This window comes from Ascaphus truei, chromosome 17, assembly GCF_040206685.1.
Source record: "Ascaphus truei isolate aAscTru1 chromosome 17, aAscTru1.hap1, whole genome shotgun sequence".
NCBI classification, from domain to species: Eukaryota; Metazoa; Chordata; class Amphibia; order Anura; family Ascaphidae; genus Ascaphus; species Ascaphus truei.
In genome coordinates, this window is record NC_134499.1 from 34,391,745 (window position 1) to 34,406,765 (window position 15,021).

Here is a 15,021-nt window from a genome sequence, read left to right on the forward strand (position 1 = left end):
AGGACCCGCTGTTTTACTTGATCGGCACTGAAAAGGTTAATGTGGAGCGTTGTTTGGAAAGTGTACATTTAAATTTACAAGTCACTGTACAGATATTAATAATAGCATTTCTTGTATAGCGCTGCTAGTTTTACGTAGTGCTATACAGAGACATTTTGCAGAGGCACAGGTCCCTGCCCCGTGGAGCTTACAATCTATGTTTTTGGTGCCTGAGGCACAGGGAGATAAAGTGAGTTGCCCAAGGTCACGACACCGGGAATTGAACCAGGTTCCTCTGCTTCACACTCAGTGCCCGTCAGTGTCTTTACTCACTGAGCCACTCCTAATTTGCTAATAAGATGTTCTTTTTTCTCCTAAGCACTTAAGGGTCTATATATAAAGAAGCGAGTCTGCACTTCACTGAAGCATGCCATGGACTTTTTTGTAGCTCATTTACTAGGAAAGGCCTGGCAGCAGCACTCAAAGGGTTAATGCACCTGAGTAGTAAAGGGTGTATGTATATATATATATCTATATATATACATATATATATATATATATATATATATATATATATATATATATATATATATATATATATATATATATGAAATACATTATAGGTAATGTTTCACTATAACTGCAGTGGACTGGCAAAACCCAGGGAATGGGAGATTTGGTCCCAGCGTCACACCGCGACCAACTCCCCACTGGTGTTTAGCCGCAAGTTTAGGATAAAGGGGTTAGTTTTAGGGGATGTGAGTTAGTTTTAGGGTAGGTTAGTTTTAGGGGATGGGAGTTAGTTTTAGGGTAGGGGTTAACTTAAGGGGTTTTAGTGGTTAAGGGAAGGGCTTTGTGGAAACAGTTTTAGGGTAAGGGGTTAAGGTTTTTAGGGTAGGAGGAAGTGTTAGTATTAGGGTTTTTTAGGGTAAGGGGTCAGGTTATTCACTCACCTTAGGGGTGAAACGTCTGGCGGCTGAGTGTCCTGGTGGCAGGGTGAGTTGCAGCCAAGCGTTTGCCACCAAATGTCGTAGACCGGAGTAGATGACCTTACAGGTCATGTACTGTACAAGGTTTGGACACGGGTGGATGAGTATGGATCCATACCATCTAACACTTTTGCTCGTTTGATTTGTGCTATTTGCTCTTACCTATGTTCTAAAGGTAAGTCCCACATTATCTGCAGGGAACAAGCATAGGGCAAGAAAGCACTAGTTAAAATGTAAACGTTATGGCAGGGGGTGGACAATCTTCCCCTGCTCGCGCCCACTCCCTTACCATGTATCTGGCGTCATGTGATGCTGTCACGTGACCCTGCCGCATCATTTGACATCACGTTGCCATGGCGACGCGTTGCCGAAGACAAGGTTAGTGAACTTGCAGAGGCCTCACGCGATCCCCCGGCATTAATTTAAGTGCCGCAGGGGAAGAGCGCGGGGCCTCTGCAACCGCCCGCAAACCCCCCCCCCGGAAAAATGATACTCCCCCAGTTTGCACACCCCTGCTTTATGGTAGTACAGCTATACAAACGGCACACACACTCACTCACACAAAGTGAGTAAAACAGGTGAACAGTTATTCTTGTGATGAATTAAAATGAAAGTTGATGCGTCGGCTTCATGCAGCGTGGATATAATATTCTTTTTTTTCACCCAATAACGTTTTACTGGAAACTTCTTTAAGAATATCTTAAGATGTCGGCAGTACGGATGATCTGAATGAAATAACTATGCCATCTTATCTCCATCCTGATGCGTATAAGAAGCTCTGTATTGGAAGATGGAGGGTTTTGCTTACCCCCATTATCAGCAAGGAGACTTCAATACATGATTTGTAAAATCTGAAATAATCAAACTATCATTATACATTAAAACGTACACATTTACAGCTTAACAATGTATATTTTATTTGTACATCCAGCAATTTATTGTTTGACATCATTACCTGCGTGCCCATGTTTAATGTACAAAAAAGGGACATGATTCTGAAATTAAGTCCGAGAAACATGAGTCAACGTTCATGCTATGAGTTTGCCAAAACATAGATATATATGTTACAATTTAATATAGATGTGTCTATTCTTCAGGCACACAGAAAGTGCTGCAGGCGTCTCTGAGAATGGATAGCTTGCCCTTGATTTCAATACTTCCTTGGAGACAGTCGTAGGCTGCTGGATATTTCTCAGTGTCGGTCGTGTTTTATCTTGTCTACAGATCAGTCTTTCCAAGTCCCAGTTCACCAAACTTCCTCCAGCATTATAGTTTTCTTGCTGACATTGTTCAGTGTGAATCCTGATGTCTCTGGCACAGGTTTCTTTTAACCCTCTGTGTAGGGTTCCCAGGTGGCTTCTCCAAAAATACTAGACACAATAATGATATATATATAAATATATATATATATATATATATATATATATAATTAAAGAAAAGACCAGAATGGTCTAATTATCAGCACCAGACCTTCTTCAGGGGTACCGCACCAAGTGTGAATCCCACTTAAAAACACACGTTTGACACCAAAGGAGCCGCACAGAGGGAGTGGGGGTGGAGGCTGTTACCTAGCAACATGTAAGCATACAGATTAGCATAGGTAGAACAAGACAATTAATTAAATAGACAGACTTATACAACTCGACACCCATTACAACCATTGGAGCAAGAGACAAAGTTATCACTGGATTTATGGCTTAAAGAGAACCACACCAAGAATATGTGTGTCTGTCATGATCACATATTGCTGAGTCTACTTTTTATGAACGATTAAACAGCAGCCTGTGCTCACCGTAGTAGTAACCCTTCGGTGCTCAGGATAATTTAATGCAGAAAATCCTTAATCAATAACCCTTGCCTATATGGCAATTGGACAGAATACTATCACAGAAATACACTCACAGTCCAAATCTCATCAGCGTGAGTATTTGCAGATAATAAAGGTGTCATCCCTCATACAGCTGTATTACTAGTTAATCCACCTCTGTCCTGTTAACCCCATCATGATCCAGAGCATGTAATCTACTAGGGCTGCATATGAGCTGAAAAGCAGAAGGAGCTGTATGATAAACAACAAGCTATCATTTACGTACACTATAGGTACAACCCGCATCAAGAAATATTGTTGCCACTTTCAAAGCTCGCTGCTGCCCACAGATATGTAGAATCCCGCTCTGGAATATGTTGCAGTCCTGCCACAAAGGTGGATCATACTTCAATGTGAAGAAATATACTACCATATACCTGCAGGTAGGTTCAGATGATAAGGGAAAGTTGTACAGATTGACATGATAATCCAGAGGGATGACACCTACAGAGCAATGCCTGGAATAAAGGGCAGTGGATTGCTCATATGCAGAAACTGCAGACAAACTACCGGGAACATAGCACCTTATTAAAAAACAAAATAATCTCAAGCAGTATAACATCAATGATACAAGAAAAGTAATAAAAACAAGAACAATAAAAACAGTTGCCAATATTTGATTAAATCTTTCCATACAAATATTGATATTTATGTACTCAGAACTATAGACATATATATATATATGTGTTTGTGTGCTCCAGTATTTTCTTGTAGAAACCCACAAGAAGCTCCAGCACACACTGATTAATAGAACAAACGTAGAACGTCTCGGATTAAGCCACAAATTTAATAGCATAAATAGAACGTATTGTCACAAAAAGGAATTGCTAAATTGCTGTAATAGCAGAGTCTACTGCTCTAAAAGCCACCGAAGCAGGGGGGATACAATGGGAAGGGAAGTGTGGGAGACAGAAGGGGGTGGGGGGGAGGGGGAAACATATAAAGACAATGGGTTAGGGTAAGAGGGGCAACGTTTCAGGGAAAAACCCTTTCCTCAGGCCCGTTCCCTTGGGTCCAAAGGAACCTCAAGGTACTTCCCTTAACCCTTAACCCCCCCTAAGAGACACACAATCTCAAATTCAGAATAATCGCAGAATCATATAATCTAGCAGTGAACAGTCCAATGTGGCATAGGAGAAGGTGTATGAGAAACTCAAAGCGTCCTTTTCCTCACTGTTCAGAAGCTACTGGCATCTCTTCATTTCTTTCACTGCAGTCATGCAGCGTTCTACCCCTGATGCCCGTCTGATTATAGAACCGGACTTTCCTGTATTTGGACACAATTAGAGGTAATACTGGACATGTATGTGTCCGGTATGACCTCTCTGGACTTAGTGACGTGACCAGTTTAGGGGCCTGCGGGATTTCCCAGAGCAGGGTTGTTGCTAGGGGGCTGGGCAGCTTCCACCATCCTGATTGGCTGCATTACCCAGCAGCAGCCAATCAGGAAGAGGTGGCAGATGCCTGGGGGTGGGGCTAAGGAGAGGAGGAAACGGCATGGAGAAGAGAGAAGTGAGAGGGGTCTCTGTGTGTGTGTGTGTGTCTTGAGCGTGTCGCGCCTTTCAACATGTGTCCAATATTTTAGGAGAAGCCATCTGGCAACCCTACTGTAGTTGAATACCTAACTGATACAATTAAAATTCAATATAAACAGAATCCTGTGTATTTTGATTTATAACTATTATTAGTAAATATTAATTATTACTGAAATATTGTTTATAATAGCCATACAGTTCTGTAAAATAATAGATTTCTTTTAATCTGTAGAAGGAAACATCTGCGCTGCGTCAAATACATTTTTCGGTTTTGTACAGCAACTTCACTCCGCGCTAACATTCACAACAGTCTTTTTAGGTTTTACGCCACGTTGAAAGGTTCATATACGCATTAACCCTTTGAGTGCCGGCGGGGGTCGTGGTGCCTAAGTGCCCAGGCCCCTCCGGTACAGCGTGACCATATGACCACTTGCAGTTATGGTCTTGTGACCGCGGTGGCAATTTTGCAGGAAACAGAAGAGGAGGATAACCCCCTTCTCAGGTCCCTCACAGGGGAGACTGTGTTCTGCACTCCAGCGGAACGCAGGACGTGATCTATGCATCAAAAAACAAGTCCATTGGGCATGACATAGTCACTACGCCATGAGTCCTCTGAAGTGCCAGTTCCCATGATGTACCGACGATGTCCTAGGGCACCCAAAGGTTTAATACAATATATTGTGCTCCTGTTGTTCTGAGCACTCATTGAGCCACCTGTGCTGAAGCAGGGATATCCTGAAAACCTGACCTGTTGGTGGCCCTTAAGGACTGGAGTTCAGAACCCCTACTGTAACCATTGTTTTTTTATGACCCAACTGTTAAACGCGTCAGTTACATCTGTATATGTCCTGTTACTATTTCTTATTGATCACATTAGCGTATAACATTTCAATATACAGATATTTGTGGGTATAAATATGAATGTTTTAGCGCAAGTCATTTTATAGCACAAGTAAGATTTCTATGTGGGGCTGTGCGTTACAGAAAAGGTTTAGCAACATTTAGCTGCAATGTGTTATTGAATATCAACATTACAACACCTTTGCTTGTCTAGTAGCGAACTGGGATGTAGAACTGCACAAATTCAGTTGATATAGTGTAGGTCAGCTACTTGTTTAAACGTAAATATACTTCTAGCAATTGTTTGCTTTATGCAGAACATTCAACGTTCATAGGAATGATACCAGGGCAAATCAATGTTCTGTGCTTTACCGCCATAGATTCGAGTAACGTTGCCCTACTGGTATCCCCTTTGTAGTATGTTTATTGTGTTACTATCCACACTCCTGAAGTCTCTGAACTGTGAAATGGGTTTTCAATTATTTAAGAAAGAAGCATCAGAGCTAGAAAATTGTTGAAGCTCTTTGTGCTTTTCTAAACAGGTTTATTTCTGATGATGTTTTCCTTGTAAGAAAAGTTAATTAGATGAGGGGCGCTCAACCAGTCCTCGAGTCCCCCCCCTCCTCCCCCCCCCCCCCCCAACAGGGCAGGTTTTCAGGAAATCCCTGCTTCAGCACAAGTGGCTCAATCAGTCCCTGCATCAGTCTTTGACTCAGCCTCTGATTGAGCCACCTGGCCTGAAGCTGGGATATCATGAAAATCTGACTTGTTGGAGGGGGGGGGGGGGGGGGAGTCTTGAGGACCGGAGTTGAGCACCCCTGCCTTAGATAATTAGGAACTGTTCTAGCTCCATAAACCCCCCAAAAACTGTTTAGTAGCGATGGGCAAATTGTTCACCGAGATTGATATTTGTTTTATGAGGGGCATAAGTATGGGTGCAGCCTTAGGTCTAAACCATCACAAGTATCATTGACCATTGCTCATTTTGGGATGATAACCCAACACCACAATGACCAGAGCCACCAGTTATGTCTCCCGTAGGCCGTACTTTCAGTGCCAGAGTTATTGGATGGCTTTTTTTTTCAACTTTAAAAGGATCACAGTGGCTTCTTTCGAACAGATGGGAAAGGGGTAGAGCAGGTAACCCATCCTGGTACATCGACATTACGAGGTCACATGACCCGCCATCACTATTCAAAGTGGCAGCGACCCTTGAATAGAGCGCCGGTGTAGTGACAGGTGGCGATGGGGACAATAGGTCACTGTCACTGCAGCACCCCCAAAACGGCCACAATTGGCTCATGGTGAATTTGCTGATGATAGCGACTTAGTTGATCTTGGTGTAATGGGGATGATGATGATGAATAGCGATGATGATGATGCTGGTGGTGGTCTGGGTGCTTGCCGGCGCCACCAATTATGTAACATATGTAGCCCCGGTAAGAAATGGGGGCTATATATCTTTCTCCTACTGGTGTAAGTCCTGTTAAGGGCAGGCCGCCAGTAGTTATCATGGGTTTTTCCCCCTCTTCAAGCCCTGCCTTGAGTGATAGAGGCGGGCCTCTGACTCTGTATGCCGGCCTGAGACAGAGGGGAGGTCCTGCTGACATCATGAGGGGTGGGGCTGTCTAAAGTTAGTTCTGCCTGTTCCTGTAAGTGACAAGTAGTTCTGTCCTGGGAGCAGAGAGTGCTGGAGTGTCTGATCGGAGAGGCCATGGTTAGAGTGACACCTGTGATTGGAGGGGAGGCAGAAGACCAGCCAGTTTAGAGCTGATAAAACTAATTGGACCAATGCCCCTCACCCTACTCAAGGGGTGAGGGGGGAATCTTGCCTCACCCAGAGGGTATACCCTAGGGGTGAGTGTCGGGGGGATATTGGAACCCCATACAGCCCATCCTGCAGGGATACAGCTTGGAGGAAAAGGAGAGGAGGTCAACATCCTGTACACTGCATATGGACTTCTGCTGTGCATGAACTGCTGCTGTGTGCTGTTGTAAGGACAATAAAGAGACATTGCTGTTTTATACAAAAGACTGTGTGTGAGATTGGAATCTCTCGCCCTGGGACCAGGGCTTCTCTGGGAGGATTCCAGCCTATTCCCTAGGTTGTCGCCAGAGATGGAGGCGTTGCACCACCACCACTAAAGATAAAGGCATATACCCCAAAAGCCTGTCCTTGTTATCCCCGAAACCACCGCGGGAGACTCAGGCCCTCCTGTTCCTCACAGGTATGCACCACCAACATACATGTAGCCAGCCCTCACTACACCCTAGAGGTCCAGTCTGCGACCGGGGGGAGGGGGGAAGAGGGGAATATGGGTTACACATATAAGAAAGACACAGTGCTTGGCCTGTCTAATATGTGGATGTCCTAAATAACTTGTTTCGGTTCCATCTCTCTCAGTAACGCACGGGTGGGTGAGGGGCCCAAAGACATAATCCTTCTATTTTTTTTTAATCACTTCTCAATAATTGCCCTAATAAATATGTCTGTGATTGATAAATGCAATTTGAAATATTTCATGATCATTTGAAAAAAAAGGCAATTAACACAGCCTTGAAGTAGAAAAATATGATTAATGTACAATAGAAATTTAAACGTAACACACTTTTATGTACATGATGAACTATATGTTTTTTTTAACTTTTCAAAATACTTTTTTTCTGTAAAAAAATAAATAAATAACAAACATTTTTTACTAAAAAATGAAGAAATAAAAATTCAACCATCTCTACTGTTTAGATAAAGAAATATTTATCTTATTATAAGAAGGCTTGTAATCTGTAATAAGCAGATTGCTCTGGTGTTAATGACATGCATTGATAATGATTCACCACTAGATGGTGCCTTATATACTGTACTGTTATGGTACTTTATGTATCTTAATGCTGCGCTTATAGTGCCGGCGACGCGATGTCAGGCTACGGTCGCTGGAAAAATCTAATTGAGATGACTTCCAGCGATCGCGACGGTGGCAATGCATTTGTTTTGACGCGACGTCGTTGTTGCTGACATTATAAACGCAGCCTAAGGCCGCGCTAATTGTAGGTGCGATGGAGCGACGTCTTGGTCGCGATTCCTGGAAGTCAATTACATTTGATTTTTTAAGCAACCGCAGGGTGACATCAGCGTCGCCGTAGCAAGGACAATAAGCGCGGCCTTAGGCTGAAAGAGACATCAGTTAAGAGGCGTCAGATCAATTTGCTAAATAAATGTAGGTTGCAATGTTCAGATACAAAGATATATCTGCGTTTCAATGGTAAAGCAATTCCTTTATGGTAAACACTCTGCAAAACTAACTACCAATTGTAGATACACGGTACCACTATACAGGCAGTCCTCGTTTTACAACGCTTCGCTTTACAACGAATGGCTTATCCAACGCTGTGCAATACATACCTATATTCATTTTTACAACGCCAAAACGGCTTATCCAACGCTCTGACGATGCTTTGCAACGTTGTGTATGTGTATATATATACACATTCACATAAACAACGTTGCAAAGCGTCGTAAGAGCGTATATATATAATATTATACTATATAATATTATACTATATAATATATTATTTATTATTTATTATATTATATATATAATACAGCATACACTATATAATTTATGTGTGTGCTGCATATCTTATTGCCTGCATAAAATATTTTGTGTATTTTAGTGTTAAAAATGCCTTCAGGAACGGAACCTTTCATTTAAACAGTGTTCCTATGGGAAAACGTGTTTCACTTTACAACATTTCGCTTTACAACGCCATTTTGAGTAATGCATTGTGTTGGATAACCGAGGACTGCCTGTAATACCATGTTAGATTTGGCCAATGTTTTAGCTCAATGTGCTAGCTCAAACTCCTACACCCACCACATCATGAATATATATTTATGTCAAAAAAGAGTGCTACTGGGCGTGGCAAATGTATACAACAAAAGACAGGGGTGCACAATGCTACATCAAATTGACAAAACATATATGGTAAATAATATATTTTGTCAATTTGATGTAGCATTGAGCACCCCCTGTCTTTTGTTGGATACATTTGCCACGCCCAGTAGCACTCTTTTTTGACATAAATATATATTCATGATGTGGTGGGTGTGGGAGTTTGAGCTACCTGGGAATGTGTGTTAATCAATTTCTGACTGGTAACAGTTGTATGGAGGTAGGTGGCACCTCCCCCCAGAGCTCACTCCTCTTCACCTTTTTAACTTGGGAGGTCTTTCACTTTGCTGCAAGAACAGGGCTTACTATGATGCTTTCCCCTCATACAGAGGTAAAGGGGAGGGTTCACAGTGTAGTGTAGGACCTGCATTCATTTGGTTATACCTTGACGTTTGGTATGTAGGCTACTGACGCTTGCCCAAAGGGTTTAACTAAATAACCAATAATTATATTTATGTTCGCATGACTATTTTCAAACTCGACAGAAAAACATAATTATGTTAAAATAATATGTAAAACAGCAATATGAACTTTGCCACGATTTAATAAAAATATCATTTTTTACATAATGCCATAAAATAGCTTTTAATTTCTCACATTTTATTTTGATCTTCAGTGCAACCTATTCATTTTTGGCTCATGTAAGAGCCACTGACTGAACCACCTGTGCTGAAGCAGGGATATCCTTTAAGCCTGACCTGTTGGTGGCCCTTGAGGACTGGAGTTGCCCACCCCTACCTTTGAGGTTAAACATGCATGAATTGTATATTTACCAGTAGTGTAGCTTTCCAGTCAGTGCATTGCAGGGTACCACTCACTCTGCCGGTGCTAAAAATAACTGCAATCAGCTGTCAAATACCAAATCTGGAGTACAGTGGCTACTATTCCTCTCAGCACATCAAATACAGAGGTTAGAACATTTAAATCAAGGGGAAAGTGTCCTCTCTGGGTCGTTTCTGTCCTTGTTTTGCAATTCTTAGGCAATTGAACAGTTGTATCTTTGATAAAGCCTCAAATGCTTCTATTTATGTGGTGTGCATGTGTTACTGTTATTGCCCTGTCCTGCTTGAACACCTCTAGTGACTATAGTCATTCACAATTCCAGTGATGAATAGCAGGTAACCAGTCTCCTGAACTAACGGTGGGATTTTAACCCTTGGTCTTCCACCGCTCAATAATTTTGATCTCTGTCTTTTGTTGTTTTTTAAGTCCAAAGGACAGCTGGTAGCACTGGCTTTGGAATTTACTGTGCTGTGGATTAACACACAGGCAGAGTATTATTGCGTTCAGTCACTATGTCAGCTTAACGTCATTCACATTTCCAATTTAATTAAATGCTATAAGAGAAAGTCCAATATCCTAGCTAAGGTCATCTAACTGTACCATGTATATCAGGGGAGCGCAAACTTTTTGAGCTGCGCCCCCCCTGCCAGCTCCCCCTCGCGCCCCCTCTTCGCTTGTGTGTAGCGTCAAATGACACCGCGGGGTCACGTGATGTCACGTGACACCGTTTGCATGGAGACGGCCGTGTGATGTCACCACGCATGACACCGCGGCGTCATTTGACGACGGCGACGCGTCACAGCGTCTGAATTAAGGTAAGTTTTATTGTTGCAGAGGCCTCACGCGATCCCCCGGCATTTCATTTAAATGCCTCGGGGAAGAGCCGCGGGGCCTCTGCAAGTGTCTGCGCTCCCCCAAAAAAATCCAGCCCCCCCCCACTTTGCGCACCACTGATGTATATTATAGTTTAGTAGAGGAAGTCGTGTGAGTGAAAAAGTATTATTTATTTGTTCTACTGCACCTATACTGTATATTTTTTTATATATATCTATATTTACAGAAAACACATACAGCACTCTTCTCAAATTGGCTTGCAATTTATTAGTGAAATTCTACATTTTTAACGTAAGTCAAATAACAAAGTAGTCATTTATCTGCACCTTTTGATCATAAAATTATTCGTGCCTGCTAACCCCTTCAAGGTAAACGTCTTTTCAGCAGGTACCTGCACTAAATACATATTATTTCTTATTGTCTTGTGCACTTAACCTAGGGAAATATGTGAAGTGCCTAAAAGGTTAAATGAATGAAGCATCATGCGATCTGTGATTCAGTGCAATTAAAAACTGGCAAAAAACAGTGTGCACCAGTTCCTTAGTACAGTATGTATGTATATCTTTATATAGCGCCATTAATGTACATAGCGTTGCACAGACGTAATGCTCGTGACATAATAATAGAACACATAATGGGAATAAGCGCTTCAGACATGAGGGTAACAATAAGAAAAGGAGTCCCTGCCCCGAAGAGCTTACATTCCAAATGGTAAGTGGGGAGAACGTACAGACAGTAGGAGAGTGTCCTGGCAGGTGTGTCTGCAGGGGGTACAGGTCAGTGCATCTGACATGTACAGTATAGTATCAGCCACGGAGCTACTCGTGCTTCATTAAAGAGATTGTGTTTTGAAGATGTAGTGTCAGAGGGCACAAACAGGAATGGAGTTCGTGTGAAATGAGACGTGGGGAAGGAAGGAGCGATGGAGATATATGAATGGGTTAGAGACATAATGAGGCTGGTGGAGAGAAATAGGTTGTTTTAAAAGCAGTGAGGTCAGAGCAAATATAAATAGTACAGGGAGTCATGGCAGGGGTAGTATTTAGTTTTGAGGGGTGAGTGAGGGCTGGCCAATGAACACTAAGTAAGAATAAGGGTGAGGATAAAGTGGAAGTTGAGAGAAATGCAATATGAGTGGAGGTGCTCTAGAGAAGAGAGCTGCGTCTTCTTGCGTCTGATGGAAACTCTCCTCCTTTCCAATGCAGTTCAAATTCAGAATCCAGGCAAGTAGAGTAGTCCACTTCATGTTCCACTCCTGTATGCCAAAAGGGCCTCTTCACATGTAGGCTGCTGCCCCTGCAGCAAACACGTCTCTTATTTGTGTCAGCCATACACACTTGCCATCTCTTCAGTAGAAATTGAACTTGAAGCTGACACTAAAGTGTATTATAACACAAGGTGGTTTATTCAATCAACCCTTTATTTATCACCAAGACCTGTGAGTGGCGATTTCTTCAAAGTGATTCAGCATAAGATTTTTATCTTAGAGCATTATGTGTTGATGTTGGAGTGCCGTCCATATACAATATATATATATTTGTTTGTCAACTGTAGAGATTCCTTGGAATAAAGCAGAACGGAGAGCTTGTATTTTACGTCATCGCCTGCATTTATTTTTCTCTGCATTATTAATTACTAGCACCCATTGACTTTTGGATTAATTATTTATTATAGGAACCTTATGAATGTTTAAATATTGTTCTCGTTGTACTGCAGAAATTCAAACCACTTTTCACCAGCAAAGGTCCTTTTGAATTTTTGCATCAAAGTGACATAATAACATCCTTATTATGTTGTTCGGATCAGTTGATTGCTGTTTATTTTGCAGTTTAGTTCATCCAATTTGCAGAGCTGTCATATATCATTTTGTAGTGGAAATATCAAATAGTTTCTTTCTGCATTAGTAGTACGTTTTTGGGCCGTGCATTTATTATGTACATTTAGAATGTTTTTGCATATGTTTTCAGATCACCCAGTTAACAAATAATGTGTTGCTTTATTGTATATGTGTAAACTACTAATTCATTTTTTTGTAGTTACTGTTTTTTTAACATAGGTTTGAAGCAGGGGGGTCTCTGCAGCTGAACCCCATTAATTTCAGCTCCGGGGACCTTTGGTTCCCGAGGTACAGAACTCCGTATCAGGTGCCGGTATCTCTGCAAAGTTTCAAGCTCCTGCGTCACGCGAGCCAATAGGAATTAGAACCTGATTATATGATTGCTTCCCATTGGCCTGCAGGGAACGGGAGCTTTGAACCTCCGCCATTACGTGAACCCTGCCAGCAGAGGGGCTACTGGCGCCCACTATGGGGGTAAGTATCTCCGGAAGCAAGGGGTCTCCTTAGCTGAACACCCTTAATTCCAGCTGCTTCAATCCTTTTGTTAAAAATAAAAATCACTACAATTTTGCCACCTTGGATTGCCTCATTAAAATGTTCTGCGTGTTATTAGCAATTATTAACTATGAAAACTACTGGGTACCGAAAAGAAAAATCAGACCGTTGTTACAATTAAATAATCCTCGTTGGTCTTGTCCAGACACTTGCACAATTTTTGTAAAAAAAAAAAAAAAAAGTTGTTCATCGATAAGTTAAAATAGAGCGGGTGAAAGAGTCAGCGGGGCAGGTCTTCCAGGAGCCGTATATGCCCAGAAAGTAAGAAATAAGAATATGTAAAGAGAAACTCAATAGCCTGCAGTGGCTCGTGATCCCGTTGAGATAGTGATCCAGTGATGGTGAATCCAGTGCAACATACGAGTAGAGATGGGCAGAACAATCCAAATTCGTTCCATGGAATTCCGCGGATTGTTTTGACCAAATCCGTCCTCCCCCCCCACACCAAAATCTGTCTGCGGATTGAGTACTAAAAAATGCCGAGCGGATTCATTCAAATCCGTCATTGGATACAATCCAGGCGGATATTCCAGAATTCGCAGGCAGATTGTAAAAAAAATCCTACACGCGGATTAATCCGTGTCCGAATTCTGTAACAATCCAGGCACGGATTTCGGATTGGTCTCTATAAATAAAGATCAAAATCTGAAACGGCGGATTTGCCTTTTTCAGATTGATCCCTGGCCCAGAGGAGCTGGCCAATCGCAGGCGTATCCAAATCCGCCCCCAAAATTTCACCCATTTCTATGTATGAAGTTGAGCTTGATGGGAATGTTGAGGCTATCCACGTGTTTGCTGGACAATGCATGTTGAAGTGCTTCCAGGAGCTGTTCGGTGCTGAAAAGGAGAGAGAGATGAAGAAGAAGCATGCCTCGGGGTCACTCAGTGAGAATGCAGCTTGGAAGAAAAGAAGAAGGGACTTAGACAATGCACTTTATACTAGTATTCTGATGCGAGGAGGTGTAACTCTTGCAATAATGCTAATCACAGGCACAACTACTGATCCATTTATGGAAATGTGGGGCATGTATGAGGTTCTGAGAGTAGCCATTTTAGTCTGGTAAAGCTTGTTCTGTTGCTAAGTAGGGGATTTAACGCAGAGAGTTTTTTTTTCCATACTTGTTATAAATGTAGTTTCACTATTTATAGCTTGTCTTGCCTCTACCCACAGTTAAATTCATTTTTGCATTGATTAAAATTGTATGGTGCCAATGACAGACCAGGTACAAGTCAGCATTTACTAATCAAGTAGAAAGATGTACTATTTTTACTGGGCTATCTTAATGTACTCAATACAAATGACAGACAGTCTACTATTCCAGTTTCTCAAACCAAGTCCATGCAGAGCACCCCGGACTTACACTGTGATGAGTTTGTAATCAATAGACGGGATGCCTGTTAGAAGTGGGGACACTTTTGCAACTTGGACGTATTATTCTACTTGAATAATCCCTATCTAATTTGCTTCAACTCAACCACTATTCTATTTATTACTATGAAACATTGTGTAACTAAACTAGAAGCAAGATCCTGGTGCCAGATAATCAAAGACAAAAGCCACACGAGAGAGAAACCAAAGATAAAGACGTTGGACCTAGTTCCGCCTTCCAAAACAGAGAATGCACAAGAGCCTGTTTTATTCCTGATTTGTCCAAACCAATGGCAGGATGCTGTGTGCTAGGTGTACAGCATTTATTTGTGTAAGTGCTTTAACAATAACTTTAGCGTTCCTTTATGGCATGACCGTAGGCGTCTTACCTTTAGAGACTTTCTCTACTTGTGTACTTACATAATTGGGTTATGTACAATGAAATGCGATAGCTAATATCGATCGTTGTCAGCCATTCAAGTG

General features: G+C 41.9%; 1 protein-coding gene across 36 annotated transcripts in view; it reads left to right on the forward strand.

Annotated features, from left to right (window-relative positions):
- Positions 1–15,021, forward strand: part of CADPS (calcium dependent secretion activator) — a 312,099-nt gene that overhangs the window by 124,251 nt on the left and 172,827 nt on the right. The window lies entirely within an intron of this gene.